Source organism: Giraffa tippelskirchi, chromosome 3 (genome assembly GCF_054371585.1).
Source record: "Giraffa tippelskirchi isolate mGirTip1 chromosome 3, T2T-mGirTip1v1.2.pri, whole genome shotgun sequence".
Taxonomy (NCBI): Eukaryota; Metazoa; Chordata; class Mammalia; order Artiodactyla; family Giraffidae; genus Giraffa; species Giraffa tippelskirchi.
The window spans coordinates 190,443,753-190,450,323 of NC_137277.1; the positions used below are offsets into that span (position 1 = coordinate 190,443,753).

The 6,571-nt window shown below is 54.5% G+C and overlaps 1 long non-coding RNA gene across 1 annotated transcript; it reads left to right on the forward strand.

Annotated features, from left to right (window-relative positions):
• On the forward strand, window positions 1-4,010 carry LOC145542326 (uncharacterized). Its single transcript, XR_014079782.1, has 3 exons — window positions 1-505; window positions 2,414-2,904; window positions 3,878-4,010. It is a non-coding gene; the product is annotated as an uncharacterized LOC145542326 (long non-coding RNA).
• Window positions 4,011-6,571: the final 2,561 nt, after the last annotated feature.

Below are 6,571 nucleotides of genomic sequence, written 5' to 3' on the forward strand. Positions count from 1 at the left end.
ACCACAGATGGTGACCGCAGCCATGAAATTAAAAGATGCTTGCTCCTTGGAAGAAAAGCTATGACCAACCTAGACAGCATATTAAAGAGCAGAGACATTACTTTGCCAACAAAGTTGCGTCTAGTCAAAGCTATGGTTTTTCCAGTAGTCATGTATGGATGTGAGAGTTGGACTATAAAGAAAGCTGAGCATCAAAGAATTGAAGCTTTTGAACTGTGGTGTTGGAGAAGCCTCTTGAGAGTCCCTTGGACTGCAAGGAGATCCAACCAGATCATCCTAAAGGAAATCAATCCTGAATATTCATTGAAAGAACTGATGCTGAAGCTGAAACTCCAGTACTTTGGCCACCTGATGTGAAGAACTGATTCATTGGAAAAGACCCTGATGCTGGGAAAGATTGAAGGCGAAAGGAGAAGAGGGTGGCAGATTGGAGGTGGGAGGAGAAGGGGACGACAGAGGATGAGATGGTTGGATGGCATCACCGACTTGATGGACATGAGTTTGAGTAAGCTCTGGGAGTTGGGATGGACAGGCAGGCCTGGGGTGCTGCAGTCCATGGGGTTGCAAAGAGTCAGACATGACTGAGCGACTGAACTGAACTGAACTGTGTCTTTGTAAGAATGTTATGTGAAGACCCACACAGGGAAGAAGGCTCTGTGACCAAGGAGATAAAGATCAAGAGGATGCGGCCACAAGCCAAGGACTGCCAGCCACCACCAGAGGCCAGGAGGGAGCTGCCGCTTGTCATGGGCAAGGACTGCCAGCCACCACCAGAGGCCAGGAGGAAGCTGCCGCTTGTCATGGGCAAGGACTGCCAGCCACCACCAGAGGCCAGGAGGAAGCTGCCGCTTGTCATGGGGAGCCCCCATCCTGGTGTTGCCCTAGTTCCCCCAGGGTGGAGCTTTCTCATATCCACATCGCTGGCTCCTGGCTCCCTGAGATGGTGGTGGGGCTTGTCCCTCTTCCTCTCTAGGGGCCCCAGGCAGTGAAGTGGGCCTTGCTGGGGCAGGAACATGAGCAGTGGCAGAGGCATGTGTGAGATTGCATCAGCCCCCAGGGAGTCCAAAAACCGGGCTGAAGAGTGTGGCCTTTATCCTGGGGGCTCAGAGAGGTTTTGATTCAGAACAGACATGATCCCGAGACAGTCTGCCGTAAGAGGTGGATCAACCTGGTGGGTGAGTTGGAGATGGCTTGGAGGGTGTGTTACCTTGTTCATGCTGACATAACAAAGTACCCCAGATCAGGGGGCTGAAACGGCACAAACTGATTTCCTCCCAGAAGTCCAAGGTGCCTGGGCTGGTCTCCTCTGAGGCTTCTCTTTGTGGCTTGCAGGTGGCTTGTCGTCCACCTCAGTCCCCACACTGCCTTCCCTCAGTATCTGTCTGTGTCCTAATCTCCTCTTCTTATAAGGACACCAGTTAGGTTGGAATGTGGCTCAATGGAATGACCTCGTGTCTGTGTGTGTGCTGAGTCGCTTCAGTCGTGTCCTACTCTGTGCGACCCCATGGACTATAGCCTGCCAGGCTCCTCTGTCCATGGGATTCTCCAGGCAAGAATGCTGGAGTGGGTTGCCATGCCCTCCTTCAGGGCATCTTCCTGACCCAGGGATCGAACCTGCGTCTCTTAAGTCTCCTGCATTGGCAGGCGGGTTCTTGACCACTAGCGCCATCTGGGAAGCCCTAGAATGACCTCATTTTACCCAAATTCCAGCTTTAAAGATCTCCTCTCTAACTGTAGTCACTTTCTGAGCTACTGGGGTTGGGACGTCAACGTATGAATGGGGGTGGGAGGAACAGTCCAGCCCATAGCAGAGAGGATGAGGTTGGAGACCAGGAGGCTGTTAGGAGGCTGGGGCACAATTCCACCCGAGAGAAGACAGGCCTGATGGAGGGCCACAAGGGGAGGGTGGAAGAGAGGGTGGGGGCAGGACACCTCAGTTCCTTTCCCCACTCTAAGTGCTGTTCAATGCCCTGTCCTGAGGGACTCAGAGAAAAGCCATTCCAGTTGCAGGGGCCGCCATGGACTGGGCCTCACATGTGCTGGGGCCCTGAGCTGCGTGACCCTCAAATCCGGCGGGAGGGGAGCTACCATCACATTCATTTTATGGTGAGGAAATTAAGGCACAGAGAGGGTAGGCAATCTGCCCAAGATCACACAGCGAGCGCAGTAGCAGAGAGGGCTTTACCCTCATGCCTGGATCTTAACCACTCACCCACACTTTGATTGAAGGAAACTGACTTTTAGCATATCCTAAGTGAGTGAAAGTCGCTCAGTCGTGTCCGACTCTTTGTGATTCCCAAGGACTATGAAGTCCACGCAATTCTCCAGGCCAGAATACTGGAGTGGGTAGTCTTTCACTTCTCCAGGGGATCTTCCCAACCCAGGGATTGAACCCAGGTCTCTTGCATTGCAGGTGGATTCTTTACCAGCTGAGGCACCAGGGAAACCCAAGAATACTGGAGTAGGAAGACTATCCCTTCTCCAGCGGATCTTCCCGACCCAGGAATGGAACCGGGGCCTCCTGCATCGCAGGCGGATTCTTTACCAACTGAGCCATCAGGGAATATCCTAGGCTATTATTATGGTGGTTGTTGTTATTATCGTTACTGTTAATTGTTTCCCATGATAGACTGAAGACTCAGCACAGAGCCTGGCACACGAGAGTGCCGGATATGTTTGCTAAACATAAATAAAGATGAGGGGGCTTCCCTGGGGGTCCGGTGGTTAAGAATCCACCTTGCAACGCGGGGGGTTGCTCCCTGGTCAGGGAAGAACGATCCTGCAAGCTGCAGGGCAGCTAAGCCCGTGAGCCGCAAGGACTGAGCCCTTGTGACACAATCAGGCAGTCCCTGTGCCATGACGAAGACCTGATATGGCCAAAGAAGGAAGTATTTAAAAATAAAGGTAGGGAATTGCACTTTTTTTAAAGATCTTTATTTTATTTATTTATTTGGCTGTGCTGGGTCTTAACTGCAGCTCACAGGATCTTTAGCTCTGGCATATGAGATCTAGTTCCCTGACCAGGGATCGAACCTGGGCCCCTTGCATCGGGAGCAAGGAGACTTAGCCACTGGACCACCTGGGAAGTCCCTGCACTCTTGTTTTAATGAAGAGCAAAATGAGATGCTGGAAGGCCAGGGGGCTTGACCACGGCTGACCTCATGGAGGGCAGGGCCTGGGATGGACCTTGCTTCCCCAGCTCAGGATCCAGGCCTCCATCTGGCTCTCGGCGGTGGGGAATGGACGTGGCGGTGGGGGGAGGTGACTTAACTGAGGTGGCAGTCTGGGGTGTGGCTCTCCCCAGGTCCCCTGGTTAGGGAGGTGGCGGGGTGCGCTGCAGGCCAGGCTGTCAGTCCCCACAGGGGGCCACCTTAATCTCTCATCCCCACTGCCTCCCGAAGGCTACAGCCTCTCCCACAGGCCTGGGGCCTCCTGAGGGTGCCTCCCACGGCATGTTCCCCAGTGTGGCTCTCTCCACGGGGACGGGGTCAGCAGGACTGACACCGCTGAACGTGCCTTGGCGGCCCAGAGGCAGGGAACTGGCAGGTGCCCCAGAAAGGGGCTGAAGGCTTGAGGGTCCAAGGCTCTTGTCTTTTTCCTCCCTAAGAGGGCACGCGTGGCTCAGCACTGCCTTTCAGCGTCCTGGAGGTTTGGTCTGGGTGCCTCAATCCCGTCTGGCAGTGGCCAGACCAGGAGGGCATCCAGCTTCTTGGCTCATCACGCTGCATCTCCCCAGTTCCTGCTGCCACGCGAAGCATCTTCTGATTTCTGCGCCTTGATACCAGATACTGCATGCCCTGGGGGGAGTCATGTGGCCTCGCTGAGGCTCAGCTTTCTCTTCTGCAATGTAAGGATCCTAATGGTTTATCTCTCATAGCTCTGCTGTGTGGGTAGAAGAACTAAACTCCGCTATCAGTACAGTGCAGCGTCGGGAGCTCCTCAGTGGTCCGGCCATGAAGACTCTGCACTTCCACATGCCATGCAGCGCAGCCAAAAACAAAGAAACAAAAGTGAACAAAAACTCCATAGTGCAGCGGATAGCATGTGGCATGCACCTGGTAAGTGTCAGCCTGGCAGATGATGAGGAAGGTGATGAAGGAGGAGGAGAAATGTTTAGTGCTGTGTCAGGCAGATGGTAGCTGGGTTATTATTATCATTGTTACTCTTCTTTTAAAACAGCCTTAAGGTGTGGGAGCCTGGCGTGAAGCCTAGCACATAGTAGCTGCTCATTAAATATTTAACACCTAAGAAGTAAGCAGGAAGGAAATTGCACCCTCGTTTTGAAGAGGAGCAAAGTGAGATGCCAAAAGATGGGGAGTCTTGACCAGGCTGCGTGGCATCGTAGCAGGGGGTGGAGGGGGTTAAAGAGAAGGGCATATGGCCCTTTGGAGAAGCATTTTTTAAAAGCAAAGACCCTGGAAAAAGGAAGAAAGCAATCAAGTCAGAGGAGAGCTGGCCCCTCGGCTTGGCCAGGCCAGGTCTCTGCACCTCTGCTCCTGGAGTGGGATGAAGGAGGAGATGGTGAGTGGCAGGCCCCCGGACAGGCCAGGCGTCCAAGGGCCCCAGCTGAGCATGCTCAGGGCGGCTGGGCCCTGAGCTCTGAGTCCTTCCAGGCCGTCCGCTCGGGGCATCGTCCTGGCTCTGCTGGAGTTATCGGGGGACTAGATAGCAGTAGGTCTCCACGCTCAAAGCAAAATAATGAAGCCTCCCAGGGGCTGCTCAGGAAAACAAAACACGGAGCAGAGCATAATTCTGGGAATATTAGGCCAGTGTATCAAGGGCAGCAGGAGGAGGCCGAAGGCCGGCCCGGGAGGCCAGTGTATCAAGGGCAGCAGGAGGAGGCCGAAGGCCGGCCCGGGAGGCCAGTGTATCAAGGGCAGCAGGAGGAGGCCGAAGGCCGGCCCGGGAGGCCAGTGTATCAAGGGCAGCAGGAGGAGGCCGAAGGCCGGCCCGGGAGGCCAGTGTATCAAGGGCAGCAGGAGGAGGCCGAAGGCTGGCCTGGGGAGGCCAGTGTGGGTCACATTCCCCCAAGAGAACCCAGGGTTCTGGGGCTGGTGCAGCAGGGCTCAGCGCAGGGAGGTGCTGGTCCTGCGAGGGCTGTCGTACCCAGCTGGGGGGTTTCTGGGTGCAGAGACCCCACTCACCCTGGGACCAATGAGAGGAAAAGCAGAGATAAGAGGGTGAAGCCAGCATGTGCTCTCAGCACCCACTGGGCTCTCAGCTGAAGAAGGATGCTTAGACTGTAGCTTCCTGTTGGTCCCCAGATGCAGCAGTTGGAAGCTCACAGTCCTGCTCAGAGGGGTGGGGGGACCCCACGCAGATGCAGAGCCCAGGAGGTGGAGGGAGGAAATGATGACCTCATCCCACTTCTGCCCCCCCCCCAAAGCCGCACTTGAGGGCTCCCCCATCCTCTCCTGCATTACAACCTCTGGGGTGTGGGACGCCTCCTCCAATGACAGTGACCATCCTGGGATACCTGGCACTAGGGGAGGCTCCCGGCACAATTTTAAATTTCTGGGTGTATTTTTGGCTGCTCTGCCTGGTATGTGGGATCGAAGCCCACACCCTCTCCACTGAAGCACCGAGTCTTGATACTGGACTGCCAGGGGAGTCCTCCAGGATGATTCTGATGGCCTAACAGTCTGGGGGAAACTGGACTGAGGGCTGGGCAGGTAGGGCCTCACCCCAACTCACCAGAACACACCTCTCGACCCCCATTACTGCTTCAAATTAGAACTCTTTGTTTCAGTGGTCAGTTTCTCTTTTAGAATGTGGGCTTTTGAAGCAGCTTATTCATGCTATGGTTTTTCCAGTGGTCATGTATGGATGTGAGAGTTGGACGGTGAAGAAAGCTGAGCACCGAAGAACTTATGCTTTTGAACTGTGGTGTTGGAGAAGACTCTTGAGAGTCCCTTGGACTGCAAGGAGATCCAACCAGTCCATCCTAAAGGAGATCAGTCCTGGGTGTTCATTGGAAGGACTGATGTTGAAGCTGAAACTCCAATACTTTGTCCACCTGATGCGAAGAGCTGACTCATTGGAAAAGACCCTGATGCTGGGAAAGATTGAGGGCAGGAGGAGAAGGGGACAACAGAGGATGAGATGGTTGGATGGCATCACCGACTCAATGGACATGGGTTTGGGTGGACTCAGGGAGTTGGTGATGGACAAGGAGGCCTGGTGTGCTGCGGTTCGTGGGGTTGCAGAGAGTCGGACACGACTAAGCGACTGACCTGAACTGATTCATGACACATTCATGACACATTCATGACACATTCAGGACTGGGCACACAGCACTTGAGTCTGATGAATTATCACCCAGCTGCCTGACTCGCCAGAAATGAAGGACTGAGTGAGGGAGGAGTGAGTGAGTCAGGAGGCAAAGCTCCTTCTAGCTCCTGGGTATCTTAGAGCAGAAAGTTTCTTGTCTTTTGTTTGTTGATATTTTCTTCCCCTCGTTCCTGATGCTCTGGGGGTTTTCTGCTCACATCCTTTTGGGAAGGGGTCCATGTGCCCTTCAAGGCCAGAGTGGCCCTGAGCGTCTCAGGGCACCGTGTGAGGGGGCCAGGCC